General features: G+C 48.2%; 1 protein-coding gene across 6 annotated transcripts in view; it reads left to right on the forward strand.

Moving 5' to 3' along the window:
• Positions 1-20,167, forward strand: part of KIAA0513 (KIAA0513 ortholog) — a 54,988-nt gene that overhangs the window by 17,723 nt on the left and 17,098 nt on the right. The gene's annotated exons all lie outside the window — the stretch shown is intronic.

Consider the following 20,167-nt stretch of genomic DNA (forward strand, 5'->3'; position numbering starts at 1 on the left):
TTCTCCTAGTCTGTAAGTTGTCTTTTCATTCTTTTAATAGTGTTTTTCACAGAGCAAAAGTTTTTATTTTTTGTGAAGTCCAGTATATCACCTTTTTCTTCTCTGGATAGTGCTTTCAGTGTCATAGTGTCTAAGAACTCTTCACCTTGTTTTATTCTAAAAGTTTTATAGTTTTGTTTTACATTTGGTCTGGGATCCATTTGAGTTAATTTCTTAAAAGGTGTGAGGGTTAGGTCAAGGTTTTTCTGTTTCTTTCTTTCTTTGTTCATGGATGTCCAGTTGTTTCAACACCATTTGTTGTTGAAATGACTGTCCTTGCTCCATTGAACTGCTTTTGGATCTTTGTCAAAAATCAGTTGGCTGTACTTGTGTGGGGCTGTTTCTGGATTCCATCCTGTTTCATTTATCTGTGTGTCTGTCACCCATCTCCATGACACTGTCCTGATTACCATAGCTATTATAGTAAGTATGATTAAAATCAGAAAGTATGATTCCTCCAACTCTGTTTTTCTCTTTCACGGTTGTTTTATGTATTCTAGTTCCTTTGTCTTTCTATATACATTTTATTTTATTTTTTTTTTTTTTATTTTTTATTTTTTGCGGTATGCGGGCCTCTCACTGTTGTGGCCTCTCCCGTTGCGGAGCACAGGCTCCGGACTCGCAGGCCTAGCGGCCATGGCTCACGGGCTTAGTTGCTCCGCGGCATGTGGGATCTTCCCGGACCAGGGCACGAACCCGTGTCTCCTGCATCGGCAGGCGGATTCTCAACCACTGCGCCACCAGGGAAGCCCCTATATACATTTTAGAATACGTTTGTTTATATCTACCAAAAAATCCTGCTGGGATAGGAATTGCATGAAACCTGTAGATCAGTCTGAGGAGACTTGACATCTTTACCGTGTTGAGTCTTAACAGTCCTTGAACGCGATAGTTATTTTCTTTATTAAAGTCGTCTGTGGTTTCTTTCATCAGTGTTTTGGATTCTTTAGCACACAAATACTGTACATGTTTTGTTAGATTTTTGCCTAAGTAGTCACTTTTTCAAGTTATTGGAAATGCTATTCAGTTTTTAACTTCAATTTCCAAATGTTCGTTGCTAGTGTATAGAAATATGATTGAATTTTTGTGTTAACCTTGTATCTTGCAATTTTGTTAAAGTCACCTATGACTTCTAGGACTTTTTAAGGAAAGATTCCTTGGGATTTTCTACTTAGAGAAGATGTCATCCGTGAATGGAGACAGGTTTATTCTCTTCTTTCCAGTATTTTTTCCAATGCCTTTTAATATCTTACCCTTGCCTTATTGCACTAGATGGAACTTCCCATACTGTGTGGAATAGGAATGGTAAGAGGGGATATTCTTGCCTTGTTCCCAATCTTACAGGGAAAGCATTCAGTCTTTCACCATTAAGTGTAATGTTAGATACAGAGTTTTGTTTGTTTTCGGCTGCGTTGGGTCTTTGTTGCTGCGTGCAGGCTTTCTCTAGTTGCAGCGAGTGGGGACTACTCTTCATTGCGGTGCGTGGGCTTCTCATGGCGGTGGCTTCTCTTGTTGAGGAGCACGGGCTCTGGGCACGTGGGCTTCAGTACTTGTGGTTTGCGGGCTCTAGAGCGCAGGCTCAATAGTTGTGGCGCACGGGCTTAGTTGCTCTACGGCACGTGGGATCTTACCAGACCAGGGCTCAAACCCGTGTCCCCTGCACTGTAGGTGGATTCTTAACCACTGCACCACCAGGCAAGTCCCAGACTTTTTATAGATGCCCTTTATCAGATTGAGGAAGTTCCCTTCTATTCTTAGTTTGCTGAGAATTTTTATCATAAATGGAGATTGAGTTTTGTCAAATGCTTTTTTGTTGCTATTGCTTCAGTTGATATGATCATATGATTTTTCTTCTTTAGACCATTAACACAGTGGATTACATTGTTTGATTTTTTTCATTTTATCCCCTGGATAAACTCCACTTGGTTATGATGTATTAAATTCTTTTCATATGATGCTGTATTTGACTTGCACGTATGTTCATGAGGGATATTGGTTTGTCATTTTCTTGTACTGTCTTTGTCTGACTTGGTAGAGAGTGATACTGGCTTCATAAAACGAAATGGAAAATGTTGAATTTCCAAGAAGAGATTGTGTAGACTTGATGTTGTTTCTTCTTTAAATGTTTGGTTGACTTTGCCATTGAAACCATCTGGACCTGGAGTTTTCTTTTCTGAAAGGTTGTAAACTCTCAGTTTAATTTCTTTAATAGTTATGGGACTACTTAGGTTATCCGTTTCATCTTAGGTGAGTTTAGGTAGTTTGTGATATTCAGGGAGTTGGTCCATTTAATCTAACTTGTCAGCTTTGTGTGTGTAGAGTTGGTTGTAGTTTGCCCTTAACATCCTTTGGATGTCTGCAGGATCTCTGGTGATATCCCCCTCTTTCATTCCTGATATTGGTCACCTGTGTCTTCTTTTTTCATTGATCTATCTTGTTAGAGGTTTATCAAGTTTAGTGATCTCAAAGAAGTTTTTGGCTTTATTGGTCTCTCTCTTTTTCAACATCATTGATCTCTGCTCTTTATTATTTCCTTATTTCTTCTTTTTGGGTTATTTTGCCCTTTTTTCCTAGTTTTTAAGGTAGAAGCTTAAATTATTGATTCGATACCTTTCTCTTTTTCTAATGTAAGCATTTTGTGCTATAAATATCTCTCTAAGCACTGATTTAGCTGCACTTAACAGGTTTAAATATATTGTATTTTCACTTTCATTCAGTTCAGTATGTTTTCTGACTTTCCTCGAGACTTCCTTTTTGACCAATGGATTATGTAGAAGTATGCTGTTTAATTTCCTAATGTTTGGAGATTTTCCTGTTATACTTCTTATCAGTTTCTAGTCTAATTCCATTATGGTCAGAGAACATACTTTGTGTGATTTCAGTTGTTTTAAATTTACTAAGGTTTGTTTTATAGTCCATGATATCTTGGTAATATTGCATGTGAGCTTGAAAAGAATGTTTATTCTGCTGTTTTTTGGTGGCACGTTCTCTAAATGTCAGTTACATCCAGCTGGGTGAGGTTACTTATCCGCCCTTCTGCATCATGCTGATTTTCTGTCTGCTTGTTCTACAGATCACTAAGAGAGGAGTTTTTAAAGTATCCTACTTTAATTGTGGATTTGTCTCCTTCTTTCAGTTTTGGCAGTTTTTGCTTCATGTATTTTGAGACTCTGTTTTTAGGTACATACGTATTTAGGATTATTATATCTTCTTAATGAATTGAAACCTTTATCATTATGTAATGTTCCTTTTTATTTCTAGTAATTCTCTTAGTTCTGATGTATACTTTGTTATTAATAGAGCATTTCAGCTTTCTTTTGATTAGTGTTTGCATGGTATATCTTTTTTCTACCCTTTTATTGTTAACCTACCAATATAACTATATTTGATGTGAGTTTCTTGTAGACAGAATATAGTTAGGTCATGTGTTTTTATCCATTCTGGTCATCTCTGTCATTTAATTGGTGTGTGGGGTTTTTAAAAAAATATATTTTATTTATTTATTTATTTATTTTTGGCTGCTCGGGTCTTAGTTGTGGCACGTGCGCTCTCTAGTTGAGGCGCATGGGCTCAGTAGTTGTGGCGAAGGCTTAGTTGCCCCACGGCATGTGGGATCTTAGTTCCCCAACCAGGGATCGAACCCATGTCCCCTGCATTGGAAGGTGGATTCTTTACCACTGGACACCACGGAACTCCCTAATTGTTGTGTTTACACAATTTACATTTAATATAATTATCAATATGTTTGGATTTAGGTTTACCTTCTGTTTTTTTGTTTTCTATTTGTTCCCTCTTTTTCCCCCTCTCTGTCCATTTTCCTGTATTCTTCAGGATTATTGGAATGTGTTTTTAGGATTCCATTTTAATTTATCTATTGTGTTCTTTATGTATAGCTCTGTGTGTGTGTGTGTGTGTGTGTGTGTGTGTGTGTGTGTGTATTTGCTCTAGGGATTACAATATGCACACATAATTTTTCACAGTCTACTTAGAATCAATATTTTACCACTTCAGGTGAAAGTAGAAAACTAACCATCACAGATCCCTTTATTCTCTTCCCTGTATGTTGTAGTTTTCATATGTATTCTGTGTGACTTGCGGGATCTTAGTTCGTTGACCAAGGATTGAACCCATGCCCCCTACAGTGAAAGCACAGAGCCCTAATCACTGGACCTCCAGGGAAGTCCCTATAATTTTTGCTTTCAGCTGTCAAACATACTTTAAAGAACTCAAGAGGAGGAGGATAGTCCATTATATTTACCCAGATTTTTTTCCTTTGGTCTTCCTTCATTCCTGATGTTCCATTTCCTTCTGGTATTATTTCTCTTCTATTTAAGGAAGTTTCTTTATAACTTCTTATAGAACACATACACTGGCAACAAGTTCTCTTGAGAAAGTTTTCACCTTCATTCCACGGAGATTTTTTGGGACACATCTAGAATTCTAGACTGGAAGTTCTTTTCTTTCAGCACTTAAAAAGTGTGTTTTTCTTTTCCACTTCCTTCTGGGTGCCACAGTTTTTGTGGAAAAATCTACAGTCACTTGCATCCGTATTCTCCTCTGAGTAATGCATTTTTCTCTGGTTACTTTCAAGATTTGTTCTTTGTCTTTAGTTTTCAGCAGTTTCATTACGATGTATGTGGGTGTGGACTTCTCGGATTTATCTTTTTAGGTATTCACTGAGCTGCCAAAATCTGTTGGTTTATGTCCTTTGCTAAATTTGGGAAGTTTCAGTCATTATCTCCTCAAATATATTTTTTGCACCATCTTCTTTCTCCTCTCCTTCTGGGACTCTAATGGCACAGATGTTACATCCTTTAATTTTGTCCACAAATCCCCAAGGCCCTGCTCACTTTTTTAAAACCCTTTTTCTCCCTGTTTTTCAGATGAGATCATTTTTATTGATCTGTCTTCATGTTCACTGACTCTTCTTTCCTTTTTTTAAATAAAGAAGTGATTAATTTTTAGTTAATTAATTAATTAATTTTTGGCTGAGTTGGGTCTTCATTGCTGCGTGCGGGCTTTCTCTAGTGGCGGCGAGCGGGGGCTACTCTTCGTTGCGGTGTGCAGGCTTCTCATGGCAGTGGCTTCTCTTGTTGTGGAGCACAGGCTCTAGATGTGTGGGCTTCAGTAGTTGTGGCACGTGGGCTCAGTAGTTATGGCTCGCGGGCTCTAGAGCGCAGGCTCAGTAGTTGTGGCGCACGGGCTTAGTTGCTACATGGCATGTGGCATCTTCCCGGACCAGGGCTCAAACCTTTGTCCCCTGCGTTGGCAGGCGGATTCTTAACCACTGTGCCACCAGGGAAGCCCGACTCTTTCTTTTATCATATTCATTCTGCTATTGAGCCTATCCAGTGGTTTTAAATTTTTCAGTTACTGTATTTTTTAGTTCTAAAATTTTCATTTGATTCTTCTTCATATCTTTTGTTTCTTTGCTGAGACTTTTTATCTTTCCCTTTATTTGAAGAATGTTCTTCCTTACTTCTTTTTTTTTTTTTTTTGCGGTACGCGGGCCTCTCACTGTTGTGGCCTCTCCCGTTGCGGAGCGCAGGCCCCGGACGCGCAGGCCCAGCGGCCACGGCTCACGGGCCCAGCCGCTCCGCGGCATGTGGGATCTTCCCGCACCGGGGCACGAACCTGTGTCCCCTGCATCGGCAGGCGGACTCTCAACCACTGCGCCACCAGGGAAGCCCTCTTCCTTACTTCTTAGAGTACTTTTTATAGTAACTACTTTGAAGTCTTAGTTAATTCCAGTACTTTGTTGTCTTGGCACTGCTATCAATTGATTATCCTTTCCCATGTGAGTTGAGGATTTTCCTCGTTCTTTGTATGTTGAGTAATTTTGGATTGATCCTGAATATATGAATATTACATTATAAGACTCTTGGTCTTGTTTAAATCCTATGGAGAATGTTGCCATCTTTGTTGTAGCAGACGCTCAACCAATGTGAGTTCAGATTCTACGTCCCTACGAGCCTTCTGTGAGTTTCAGTATCAGTTGTGTTTTCAAAGTCTTCATGGTGTTCTTCCTATCTGCCCCCGTGTGTCACTCTGTGGCCAGTGTGGGACCTTGGCAGTGTTCTCTCCGGAAGTTCAGTACTCAGAGTCCACAGTATGCTGTTTAGGATTCTACCCACACATGCTAATCTCAGGACTGAGCCCAGGAGCTCATACACGCTTTATGGGGTGGTTCTCCTGAGCTCCTCCTGCTCCACAATCTCCCCACTCCTTCCAGTTCCAGGGACCCCTTCTGTTTGGTTTTCCAGCCAGAAAGCAGGGGCGTTGTTTCTCCTGTTCTGCTACATTCTTCCTGGGACTTAGCTCACGTCTGTGACTAAGCAAGAGAAGGACCAGGAGAGAAAAATTCACTGGGGTTTTCACCTGCTTCAGCTCCTCCAGTTGGAAAGGAAGCTTCCATACCTCAAAGTTTTCGGCATCTGTGGACCCCTCTGTGCTGCTGGGGATTTGCTGGGAGACTGGGGCGTGAGAGCTCCAAGGAGTCAGAAGCACAAAAACGGAACAGCCCTGGGGTTGGGCTCAGTGCCTCTGAGAATTAGGCCACCGCTTCCCTCCTCCCCAAGCCAGGACCGGCCTTCTGGAGCTCTGCGGATCCCTGTTTCCGGATATCGGGTTATATCCAGTCCAGGCTGGGGGTGGGGAGGTGGCGGAATCATCTCCGTGTTGCTGGGGCTTCCAATTCTGATTATCGTCTCTCCTCGGCCTCCTACTGCTCACTAGCCACAGTCCTCCAACCGCTGCCCCGTCCATTCGGCCCACGTTTTTTTTTTTTTTTTTTTTTTTTTTTTTGCGGTACGCGGGCCTCTCACTGTGTGGCCTCTCCCGTTGCGGAGCACAGGCTCCGGACGCGCAGGCCCAGCGGCCATGGCTCACGGGCCTAGTTGCTCCGCGGCATGTGGGATCTTCCCGGACCGGGGCACGAACCCGTGTCTCCTGCATCGGCAGGCGGATTCTCAACCACTGCGCCACCAGGGAAGCCCGTCGGCCCACGTTTTATAGCCACACTCGGCAGGTGAGACGGGACGGGGTGCGCTCCTCCGTCTCACTCAGAGCCATAAGGAAGCCAGAAGACGGGGGTCTTAGAGACGTTCAACAAAAAGTCCAGATTAGATGGACACATGAGGAAGCCAGGATGTCACTGGTGCAGGAGAACTATGGTTCATGTGGAGAAGGAGGAAAATAAAAGAATAAAAGTTGAAGGATTAGGTAGATGGTAGCATAAATAACGGATAGGCAGCATCACGTAAAGGACTGACGGAAGGAACCCTGTCCCTTGAGCTCCCCTGACCCCGTCGTTACGCATCTAGCCTTGCGCAGCGTGAAGGAGGTTCCTTCTCACCCGCTCAGGCTGCCAGGTTGAGGGGAGTGGTTTGACTGTAAGCAAATGAGCTGTATTCCTCTCCGTTGGGGGTGTCAGGAAATGTATACATAGAGAAGCAGGGAAAGATCTCTCTGAGAGTCAAGAGGCTTTAATCTAGCGTATTTGGGTGTTTGTATCCAGGTGGTCACCAGTGTGTATAGCCTCGTGCTGCAGGATCTGATCTGGGCTTGATAAAGAATTAATCTCTTAGGGGGCTTCCCTGGTGGCTCAGTGGATAGGACTCCGCACTAGCAATGCAGGGGGCCAGGGTTCGAGCCCTGGTCAAGGGAACTAGATCCCACATGCATGCCGCAACTAAGGAGCCTGCCTGCCGCAACTAAGACCTGGTGCAACCAAATAAATAAATAAAACTGCTCCCTGGAAAGGATCTATTAAATATTTAAAAAGAACCTCTTAAAGTAGATCCTCTCTCTCTCTCTCTCTCGTCTCTCTCACTCACTCACTCAAATAAAGCAAAGCCTTTATTGCAAGAATAACTCTTGCTTTGTTAAAAGACTTTCTGAATGAGAGGACTGCTGATACCATTAAGTGTCACTGAATTTCAATCTACACACGTTGACACAGATGAAAGCAAAAACCATCTGAAAATCGTAAGGCAGGACTTTGGAAGTGGCCGTTTTCTACAGGGTCTCTATACTGACGTGGTCTTTAAAGTTCCCATTGCTCTGTCGATTCATGTACTGAACATTCTTCTAGTGCCTGATATGAATACCATTCAGAATTCGTGTAGTACTTTAGCCATTTGCCTTCTTTTTTTCTGGCTTGTTTTATTAGTTCATTTGATCCTTATGACAACAGTGTAAGGCGGGAAGGGTAGCTGTGGCGTTGCCCTGTATTATTTTTACATAGCTGTCATCACAGGGAGAATATAAATTTACACCTCGGTTTTTCATTTTCCACTTCTCTCTCATTTAACATAAGTATTTTCACAATGCCATGTTGTCATTATTGCTCTCTGTCATAGTTCAGTGAAGTGCCAGAATTAATGTAGCAGAATTGACATAACTTTCTTCTTGTTGAGCGTTTATTTTGACTGTTTTTGCTATTATAAAGCATGCTGCATGGAGGTATTTTGGGCCGTTTGGGGGGTTATTTCCATAGGATAAATTAAACAGACTTTAAAAAATATTGTTAAACATGTTTCAACGTTAGGGAGGATTTCAAAAGACCACAAATGACCTAGAGAAAAAGCACCGCTGTGACACAATCACAATTTTCAGATTTCTCCATGTTGCAGAGCAGGTTTGGTGTGTGCCAAGAGATTTAGCCAGAGGGAGGTGGTTGGTGTGTATAGGGAAATGAAGAAGGCATTAGCAAAGGCCCAGTGTGTGTCAGAGAGAGGGAGGGAGGAAACTAGCTTGTTTACGCAGAAGTTCTGTCTTGAAAAAACCAACAGCCCATGCTTATGTGAGGTTGCTTTTGAATGACAGCAGCATCCCCTCTGCATGGGGCCTTGGAGAGCTGCGTGGGCAGCCTTGACCAGCTCCAGATGGCTGAGCTCCTTGACCAGCAGCCAGAGATGACAGTGTCACAGCTAACTGGTGACGGGCACTAGTGGTTTCAAGCAGAGCGCTTACTGCGGACTCCAGGTGACCCCACCTCCCGGAGGATTTGCCCAGAGCCTTCCCTCCCACGGAGGCACAGCTGTCCCTTTGCATGGCTCTTCGTGTTGGCCCCGAAGTTGGGCCAGTGGAGCAAAGCACCAACCCCAAAGAGACTGGAAGTGGTTCAGTTCCATCTCTCACCTGCCTTGGCTTCTAGGAGAAGGACCAAGTTTCAGAGCTTTTAGGGAGCCTCTCCTAATCCGATGGAGTGCGGCCGTGTTCGTGCCAGGGGTCGGGGAAGTATGCAGTTATTTTGCCACATTTCCCAGAAGGATGGAAGGCCAAGTCCGTCTGTATCCAGATCAAATCCGGCTGTCACTGAATCGCCAGCTATGTCCTTCTTTTACTAAAGAAGTGAAGCTGCTCACGGAGGGAGGGGTGTGCCTAGTAAATTCGAACATTTGGTTACAATGCAACCAGCTCAGTAAGTTAGTGGTGAGGATTAATGGAAAACACCTGTCACCAAATTCCTCCTTGTTGCCTTAAATTAGCGGGCTCGCCAAGTCATCGAAGAATTACCTGGGATGAATTAAACATTAGTACAGTGCGTAAGGTACATCCAGACCCTGGTGGGAGGTGGTGACTCGAGACTTCGAGCAACTCTGGAAAAACTAAGAAATTTCAAAGTCTCGGACCGGGGAGGACCTGTTGGTTTGTAATCCTTGTATACCCTTTCCTTCCTCCCTAATCCAGTGGGGGCTAGTTGAATTCCTGGACCCTTTTGATTTGGGCAATGTGGTGGTGAAAAAGGATTTGCTCTGGAGCCTTCTGCACTGTTGCTGGACCGAGGCAGGCAGAGTCACTAGACTGTAGGGAACTTGTCTCTTCCACGGCCCTTTTCCCCACACTTAGCTCACTGCCTGGCCCGTCGTGGTGGTGTTAATAGGGACCCAGTGAGGTCACGTGTGCGGGAACCAGCAGATGGCCCCTTATCTCTTTTCCCTGTGAACTGTGATTATTTTAGACCTTTCCTTTTTCCTGGAGGTCATAAAATAAGAGTTCTCTTGGATATAACCATTACGACAGCTGCAGCAGAGAAAAACCTGCGTTAAATGTCATAAAATGTTATCTCCGTATGGAATTGGCATGAAACCCTAGAGGTCCGGCAGCGTCTCCCGCTAACAGCGTGATAACACCTTCTGCTTCCGGCTTCCCTTTTATTTTATTTATTTTCATTTAAAAAAATGTTTATTTTATTTTTTTTGCTACGTATTTTATTTATTTATTTATTTCGTTTCTGTGCGAGGGCTTTCTCTGGTCGTGGCAAGCGGGAGCCACTCTTCATCACGGTGCGCGGGCCTCTCACTGTCGTGGCCTCTCTTGTTGCGGAGCACAGGCTCAGTAGTTGTGGCTCATGGGCCCAGTTGCTCCGCGGCATGTGGGATCCTCCCAGACCAGAGCTCAAGCCCGTGTCCCCTGCATTGGCAGGCAGATTCTCAACCACTGCGCCACCAGGGAAGGCACGGCTTCCCTTTTAGAAAGGAGACTCTTGAGGGACCACTCCCGGGGCTGGTGGAGATGGCCGCCTTGCAGGGACTCTGTTCTCCCTTCTGGAACTATGGAGGACAACCTAGTCCCTTGGTCACATAGCCACTCCTCACAGATTTGAATGCGCTTTTTTTTTTTTTTTTTTTTTTTTTTTTTTTTTTGTGGCCATGCAGCATGCGGGATCCTAGTTCCCTGACCAGGGATTGAACCCGCAACCCCTGCCCCCACGTTGAAAGCGTGGAGTCTTAACCACTGGCCTGCCAGGGAAGTCCCTGAATTCACTGTCCTGTTTCCCAAGTTACTTACCCCTCAGTAAATCCCCTCGACTTTCTCACCATTGCTCACGTGACACAGTTATCAGGTGGGCTTTTGTTTTTCTTTTCATGTTGGGGGATGCTCTCTGCTTTTTTACAAGCCTTCCAAACATTTACTAAATTAAAATACTTGTACCAGTTTATTACTTTTTCCAAAACGATGGATCCTGCTGAGTTGCTTTGGGCTTAACGACTGGGGACAACGAGGCCTGGGTCCCCAGGCATGTTTACTCAGATTTGCTGCCCTCCGAGGAGCTGCTTACTCCTTCCAAGGGCTGGGGTTGGACAGAATGTTCCAGGAGCGGCCTGACTGGCGGAAGCGGGGGTGAGTGAAACCGTCTCTCCTGTTTTGGGTCGGGTGCTTCGGTCAGGGCAGCCCAAGGTCAGTTTCGAGTTTGTTGATATTGTCGGCATCAAACCCGTTGACTCGTGTGGCCCGTGTGCCTCTCGCCATTGGACTTATGAAACTTTGAGTCAGGAGGTCAGACTCCCTCGCTAGTAATTTATGAGTTATTCAGAGACAGAGGCCACACTGTCACCATCTCTTTGCTCCCACAGCAGGCCCGGCACGTGGAAGGCACTTGGCTGGTGCCCAGCGAATGACCACATTCACCGTCCAGGGGCATCTTGTAGACTCAGCCTCCCTGAGTCTGCCGGAATCGTTTGGGTCCTGACTGTGTGGTTTTCTGAGTTCACTTTCCCTCTGGCTTTCGGCTCCCCACGTCCTCCACCAACATGTTACTGCACTCAAGTCTGGGTGATTAATGAAGGGGTAGCATAGAGCCAGGCTGGGGTCCTTAGCCCGTGAGCGGTAGAGACATCTTTCCAAGTTGACGCTGGGGGAGGGCTTCAACCACAGTCTTTCATCAAATTGACGACCCCGTCAGTTCTAAGATTCACCACTATTTTATGCACAAGGAATAAAGATGCAGAGCCGCCATTTAAACTATGACCTAATGCTCTCTTGTCCCTAGAATTTTATTCTGTCTTTCTTGTAAGAACCCTTATAGAATGACTTGGGCATAGATTATTATGAAACATCCCTCTTGTCCATAATAAAGAGGAAAATATAAGCAAAATAAGTTGGTTAAAGGATTTCTAAAACTTCCTCACGTTCAGAAGCCTGTTCTGCAGTTGCCTCAGAGCCGTGGAAGTGCATGGGTTTCTGTAACATACCATCCTCTGCCATCAACATGCCCTTTACGGGGCGCTAGTCCACTTCCCGTTGGGGAGGAGGGGAGCTCTGGCGGGGGGACCAGGTGGGGGCTTGTCGTGTTCTAGTCTCTGAGGTGGGTGGTGGATTTAGGCAAGAGTTCACTCTGTGGGAATTCATTCACTTTGAGTGATGTGACTACAATTTATGTGTTTTGAATTGATTCTTAAAATTAAAGCACAGAAGAGGCTCCACTCTTGTCTCTGGACGATGACAACTGTATCTCAGTGGGCCTGGCTGGGAGCGATGCTAAGACACATCTGATTTCAGAGATCTTAAAATGCCAAAAAAGTGCATTTTAGGATAATGAGATATAGTACTGAGGAAACCACCTAATTACACAGTATTCAGGCCACATTTTTCTGTTTTGTCCTCAAAGCTGTAATGCGTTTGTCTAGTATCTTGCTAAAACCCCTGTGCTGTTTTCACAGTATTCCCTTGATTGACGGGTCTGTAAGACACACACACGCGCGCGCGCGCGTGCATGTGAGGCTCTAGAGCTTAGTTTGGCGTCAGGCTCTGACGGTGGTCCTCCCCGCTTCCCGGGCCTGGTGCTCAGAGCCGTCCTGCTGCTGACCTGGGTGTCCCCTGACATGGCACTCCCTGCCTCTCTCTCTCTCTCTCCCTCCCTCCCTCTCTCCCTCCCTCTCTCTCTCTCTCATCATCTACTGTCTTCCCTTTTGAAACCAGGTTACGTATGTCCCTCTCCCTCCCCGACCCGTCCTCTCTCCTTTTTGAGGATGAGAGATCATGGCTCAGAGACTCCCTGCAGAGGCCGCGGGCTGTGATTCCTCACCGGTTGCTCAGTTCCCGTCTCCTTAACCAGTGTCGGCTCGCATCCCCATTAAAACCCTGGAGCTGGTGCCTCAAGCAGGCTTTGGGGGCGCCCCTTCCTTGCACCCCTCCAGCTCTAGTTCTGTTTTGATCACCAAATCAGAATGTTGGTGCAAGTGCTCTTTGGAGAATTCTGCCGTGAATGGTGGTGATTGCTGCTTTCCAGAAGCCCTGGGGGACATCTGATGTTTGAGGGAGAGGGACCCTCATGGGCCTATTATTATCTATGACGTCTGCAGGTCTGTGACGCTCCATCCCTGCACCACTGAGGAGATCTTACCTTCCCCCAGTAGCATGCTCCAACTGACAAATACCTGCTCCAAATGCATGTAACATATGCTTTCAGATTTTTGGACAGCCATTTAAAAAATGTATGTTTCAGCATCTCTGTATCTTTTACAGAACCTGTTAGAGACTTCCACTGTAATAATCAGTGTCTTTTCACATGAGGATCTTCTTGACAAATTGATTTTTAAGTTCGGTATTTGGATAAAGTTCACGTACAGATGAGTTTGTCAGAATGAAAAGAATTTGTGACCCGGTGTAATTCCCTTTTTTGCTTTGGCTGCCAGGAAACTCCACTACATTCGTAGCCCGACTGCAATAATGGGTTTCGATTCCACTGGCCTGAGGTTGCCCTAGATCCACATCGATTGGACATAAATCTACGTCTGAACAGTTGCACAAACACACTGACATCTGAAAGGATGGTGACGCTTCTTATTTGACACATATCGATTCTTCGGAATGACTATTGTCTCGTAGCCCCCAATAGCCCCACATTTCTTCCTGATTCCAAGGCACTGTCAGTTATCACCCAGCCAGAAAGCGCTGAGTGGATTTATCCATCAGGAACCTTAGGGCTGTGCTGTGACCAGCCCCTGGCAGAGGCAAATGGAGGTCCTTGTTATGGTCTCGCTGCAGGAGAGGTTCTGAGTGACAGGAAGCGGGTTTCCACGAGCCTCGGTTGTGGCTGCGGGCCCCGCCGCCCTGGCCAGCCCCCAGGGTCCCTCTGTGACCTGTGACCTCAGAGGGGGAGGGGTGCCCGGAGGAAGCCTGTGCGCTGTGAGGCTGATCGTTTGTGGCAGGCCGGGGGCGTGTGGAAGTGGTACCTGCAGCCCGTGCTGCTGGGACCCCGCCAGGGCACGGGCGGGAGCATGGGGAGGGGAGGAGGGCTCGGCAGAGCCTTGAGGTTTGCGGTCCATCCGCCGTGTCCACAGCGGTCTCTGCAGGGCCAAGGATGCAGCAGCGGGTTGAAAGGTCTCCCTTATTTCCTCTCCCTCTCCTCTCCTCCGGCTACTGCAGTGAGGCGCAGTTTTCCTGCAAACCGTGCATTGTTAAGTCATTCCCTAGCTGAACCGAAACAGATAACGGTTATCTAATCATCGATGCCGTTCACTTGTCTCCCCTCATCCCTGCAGCCAAACCCAGACCGCAGCCTGTCGACCTTCTGTCAGGTCCATTTGAAGTAAAACACTCCTCGGGAGACCGGAGAAGACCCTCTTCACTGGGTCCCCTGCGGCTTTGTAGCTGTCACGAGAGGGATAGCCACTAGCTAGGTGCCGAACAAACATCTGAATTTCTCTTGCCGTTGAAATGGTAAAAAAAAAAAAAAAAAAGAGTTTGCCTTTTGACCAAGACCAGAAGGGCATCCACGAGAATGGAGATGGGATTTTGTCGGCCCGGTGGGACCAGGAGCTCTTTCTCCCTCTTCTATTTCCACATCTTTCTCTAACGATACGTTTACGATAAAGGGAAAAGAGAACAAAATAAACTCCACAAGCTTGACTGCTTGCTGGGGAGAATCCATGTAACGGATGTGTGTGAGGTCCTACATCAGGTTCTCGGCTCCAGTGGCAGGGAAGGTGTTTGTTGGGCGTGGCCCGGGCTTGCCTTCTAGGCCGGCGGTCCCCAGCCTTCTTGGCAGCAGGGACCGGTTTCGTGGAAGACCATTTTTCCATGGACGGCGGGGGCGGGGGCGATGGTTCAGGCGGTCACAAGGGCGACGGGGAGCCGCAGGTGAAGCTTCGCCCGCCCACCTCCTGCCGTGCGGCCCGGTTCCTAACAGGCCGCGGACCGGTACCGGCCCATGGTCCGGGGGCTGGGGCCCCCTGTTCTAGCGCACAGCACAGACTGGGGAAGGCGATTCGGCAGCCCCAGCAGAGCCTCAGTGCTGTGCAGGCCTCGGACCCTCAGCTCCGCTTCTGGAGATGGACCTGAAGGAGAGCATCAGAGAGGCTGCTGCAGGGCCCACCTGGTGACTTGAGAGCCTGGGCTCGGCGTTGACCTGAGTTTGGACTCTGGGCCCCGTCACTTTCTAGCTGTGTGCGGGGGGCCTCCTGCTTCCCCACCGCAGCCTCGATTCTCTGATGCTGTGGGAGGCGGGGCGGGTGGGACGGATGCAGCGTGAGCCAGCGAGTTGTGTGTGCTGGTCCACTGAGGCCGGCCGTCTCTTCTTTTGGTGGGAGGGGCGCCACGCCTGGTGGCTCTGGGACAGTAAAGGAGAGGGAGCTGCCTGAGGCGGATGGCAGAGGCAGAGTTCCAGAAGGTTCCGGAGCCTCCCCCGGCCCCGGGAACCTGTGTCATTGCCCAAGGTCAGCCTGCCGGAGGAGGGCTCCCTCTGCGCGCGCCGGGTGCTGGGGAAATCAGGGTTTGAGCAAAGCCCCTGGGGAAGTGGCGCAGCAGCCACAGAAGGCAATCTCCTTCCGGGTTCCTGCCGCAGCTGGGGCCACGTGGTGGGGGGGGCGGGAGGCGGGGCAGAAGGTCAGGAGACCTCCCCCCGAATGCGCGCGCCGGGACCACCTCCCCTGGACCCCCGCGCTCGTTCTCTTCTCCAAACTGCGGCCGCGGCTGCCTGCCCATCACCCTGACCACCCAGTCGAGGCTCCTAGTGTCTCACCCGGCCCCCCTTGCCAACCTCCTCCCCCTTCAGCCTTCCCAGTTCCTAAATTTTCTGAAGTCATGGCTGCCGAGGGCCTCTGTGTGGGCTGTTCCTCCACCCAGACGCCTGTCCTCTGCTCAGAAGACAGCCTTCTCCAGCCTTCTCGAGCCTTCTTGGCTGGCCTGGCCCCCCTCCATGTCAGCTCAGATATCCACCTGCCAGACCCCCAGTCCGAAGAAGCCCCCTCTCAGAGCTCAGAGACGTGGGGTGACTTAGAATTTTAGCCTAATTTGATTGGTAGAAGCTTCTGCCATGGGGCCTAATAGGTGAACTGTAAAGATGCGGTTGCAGGAAGGTCTGTTTGGCTGCAAGTCTGTAGAAATCATTTTTACTATCCGCGCTGTCTGTTTGCAGAGATGCCGCTGTGATTTAAAACCCTGAAGGCTGCCCTGGTGGCACAGCAGTTGAGAGTCCGCCTGCCCATGCGGCGGACACGGGTTCGTGCCCCGGTCCGGGAAGATCCCACGTGCCGCGGAGCGGCTGGGCCCGTGAGCCGTGGCCGCTGAGCCTGCGCGTCCGGAGCCTGTGCACCGCAACGGGAGAGGCCACGACAGTGAGAGGCCCGCGTACCGCAAAAACAACAACAAAAACATCCTGCGTGTCAGAGCCTGTGGCCTTGCAGTGGGTCTGGGGCTCCTGGCACACAGGACAGAACCGAGGGGTTGAGGGCAGTCCGCAGACGTGTTCTCTTTGGTCCGTGATGTGTTTAGAAATAAATTTAAATTAGTTGCCAGTGTTGAAGAGTTGGAAGATTTCATGAAGCGGATTTCAGCACTTTTATAGAAAGCTCTTGAGATCTGATCCCACGGGGCCCACGGTCCTGAGTGGCAGCCCCTGGCTGGCCCGACTAGGGGACAGTGCAGTCAGTGCCCACTGGGCCCACTTCCTCTGTGTTCTGTAGCTGGGAGAGCGCAGCTCATCGAGTGAGGTGTGTGATCCCGGTGTCTTGGGAGTGACCGTCGCCTTGTCCTGGACGGAGGGCCGTAATTATGTTTCCTTCCTGGAGAAAGAGGGTGGGGTCACTTCCAAGGCCCTTGGCGTAAGTGGCCACTTGCCCTGCCCCTCAGCTCCAGGAGCAAGCTTGGCTGAGAGGTGAGATCCCGGGCAGAGGGCCCCGCACCCTGCAGCCCATGCCGCCCACGTGGCGCCCAGGACTGGGCCCCGCGTCACTGTTGCTTCTTCTCCTGCAGGGCCAGGCCCCTCAGCTTGTCCACTCCTTCCTGAGCCCACAGAGGAGGCTTCTGGGAAAGGATAACTCACGCCCTCCCCGAATTTCCAAGCTAGAAAGGCACTGGGAGAGTGCCTTGGGCTGGACCAGAAATAGCCGTAACAGTTGGGTGAGATCTTGCCCCTCCTGTGCTGTCAAGTTCTGCTTTGGTAAATAGATGCCGCCCTTCAGACCAACCACCTGAAATGCTGCAAGATACAGTGACTTGTTTCCTTTTCCTCTGAATTTTTATTGATCGTAAACTCCTCTGTTAATGATAATAAAATAGAAAGGGGACGTTACCTCGGTGCCAGCACTGTAATACATTTCTATCTCCTTTTTCAGTCCTTTTTCGTATGTATATGTGGTTGTAATTATAATACAATTAAAATTCATTCACTTCAGTATTTCTAGCACCCAGAACAAGAGGTTGGCATGCACTAGGATTCAGTAAATATTTGTTGATTGAGGAATATTTGTTTACCTAACTATAAAGTGAGCATTTTTCTAATTGCGTCATACACTGATTACCATTACATCGAGTTGTTAGAATATATTTGCCACTTTACTACATTTAGATTTTTTTCCCTATTTTGGAGGACTATAAATAATGTAGTGAGCGTTTTTCTCCACAGAACTTTTTTTTAAATAGTAATCGTTTATTTATTTATTTATTTATTTTTGGCTGTGTTAGGTCTTCGTTTCTGTGCGAGGGCTTTTCTCCAGTTGCGGCGAGCGGGGGCCACTCTTCATCGCGGTGCGCGGGCCTCTCACTATCGCGGCCTCTCGTTGCGGAGCGCAGGCTCCAGACACGCAGGCTCAGTAGTTGTGGCTCACGGGCTTAGTTGCTCTGCGGCATGTGGGATCTTCCCAGACCGGGGCTCGAACCCGTGTCCCCTGAATTAGCAGGCAGATTCTCAACCACTGCGCCACCAGGGAAGCCCAACACCTAACTGTTTTTGACTGTTTAGAATTATTTTCTCAGAATAAATGCCAAGCATTTGAATTCCTGGATCAGAGGAGAGAAAAATAAGAATGATAGAAATTGCTTTCTAGAGTCTTATTTATCCCTATTGCCGGGATTGTTTGAGAATGTTAGTTTTATCTTAATCTCATCTGCTTTTGGGTTATAATTTTCAATTTTTTGCTTATTTTGTAGTGTAAGCTGGTACCTAATTGTTTTGATTTTTCTATCTATATGTGTGGTTATTAGTATAGGTTGAAGAATTGTCTAAGCACTTAATAAGAATATTTCCTCTTGTGTGCCATGCCTGTGTGAGTAGTTTGTGTATCTATTAGAATATAGATTTTTAGTTGGATTTGGGTGAATTTATCATACAGATATGATTAACTCAATTTACCTATCACAGTGGCTGCAAACGTTTTCCTAGTGTGTGATTTTCCATTTTTAATATCCGGTGAGTCATTATAGGTGTTATTTTCCGTTCGTTGGATAGTCTGTGAGTGTGGTTTCCAGAAGGACCTTAGAGAGCTAACCTGACCTCAGTGTCTGACGGGGACTCTGGCCCAGAGAGCAGAGGCCACAGCTCACCAGCCCTGCTGGTGAGAAGGGGCCAGGGCTGCCCTGGCCCTGGCCCACGACTCCTTAGTCTGTGATGCTGCCCGATCTCCTAAGACTCCCTGTTGCTCTCCTGGCCCAGAAAGTTCTTTTGAGCTGAGGTGTGTGCGTCTCTGTTTTGGACCAAGGCAGGCTTTGCAGGACTCTCCGAAGGGGGGCCGTTGCCACTCCAGTGACACGGAGCCAGCCATTCCATCCTTCGGACTCAGGGCATCTAAAAATATCCCGGGCTGGGGCATTTGGAGGAGCCCATAATCGATTCGTGACCATTAAGCTCTAAACAGGCAGCGACTGCAGCTTTGATATTGAATTAGCCTCAGAAGATGCATTAGTTTCACAGTATCGGCAGCCGGCTGTCTGCCAGGTGTTGTCCTAGATATTTGGGGTCTGTAGAGGTGGAGGATAGGGACAGTGCCCAGCATCAAGTTGGACTCTTATATCAGGAGGGCTTTGGCTTACTGCTTAGCTGTCTGCCCCTCATCGTGGGGGAGGGAGCCCCAGACCTGGCAGGTGACCCCTGAACTGACCAGCAGGAGGCTGGTTTAGAAGCGAAGACCCTAATCCCAGCGCTGCCTCCATCGTCGACCGCCCGGCTCTTAGAGCGTGTTCACGCTCAGGTCTGGTCATCCATCCAGCAGACGTACAGTGGACACTTAGCTAGGACTCTGTGCCGGGCACTCGCATTGCTGCAGAGGTGCCTGAGGCATGGCCCACGCCTCGGGGGATTGTACGTCCGTGGGATAAACGGAAATACCCACATCTGCCTATCAGACAAGCAGACTTAGCAGTGAGTGTGAGTAAAATGCCAGTGGGGCCACACAGGGATCAGTAAATAGTTTGCACAGGGTTTGAGTGAAGCTTCTCAGAAGAGGTGGCACTAAGCCGCGCCTCGAGGGGTGACTAGAGCTCCGCCTGGGGCTGAAGGGGGAAGATGGGGGGGAAGGGAGAGGGCCGTCCAGCTTCAGGGGCAGAGGAGCAGACACCAGAGGTGATGCTGTTGCCCAGGGTGGCCGTAGTGTAGGGAGGGGCGGGGAGGGGGAGGGGGGCCCAGCGGCACATGCTGCTAGAAGCCATCAGAGCCGGGGGGACCTCCCCGGCCATCCAGGGTTGAGCCTCCGCGCTTCCACTGCAGGGGGCACGGGTTCAGTCCCTGGCTGGGGAACCAAGATCCCGCCCGCCACGCGGTGCGGCCACAAAACGATGAAAATCAGTTTTTAAAATGTGCCAGCAGATCTCGTGTCTGGTGAGGTGCTTAAAAAAGAGAAGAAAAGAAACCATGGGAGGGTTTAGGGGGATGACGAGAGGGGACACATACCCGACAGCCAGGAAGGTGCTGGGTCTTGAGTGGGAAAATGCTAAGAAAGGAACCCGGGAAGGAAGAGACGTGGGCCTTGGAGACCCGTGCACTTAGCGTGTGCCTGATGACACCGTCTTCAGTGGCTGGTGACCCAGCAGGAGTGGGCGGCAGACGGCCGTCTGCGGTGATTTCTGTTCTCACTGGCCTCAGTCTGGCCGGCCGGAGTCGGGAGAGGGCCGGGGGGTGCAGCCCCCT

Source organism: Kogia breviceps, chromosome 18 (assembly GCF_026419965.1).
Source record: "Kogia breviceps isolate mKogBre1 chromosome 18, mKogBre1 haplotype 1, whole genome shotgun sequence".
Taxonomy (NCBI): Eukaryota; Metazoa; Chordata; class Mammalia; order Artiodactyla; family Physeteridae; genus Kogia; species Kogia breviceps.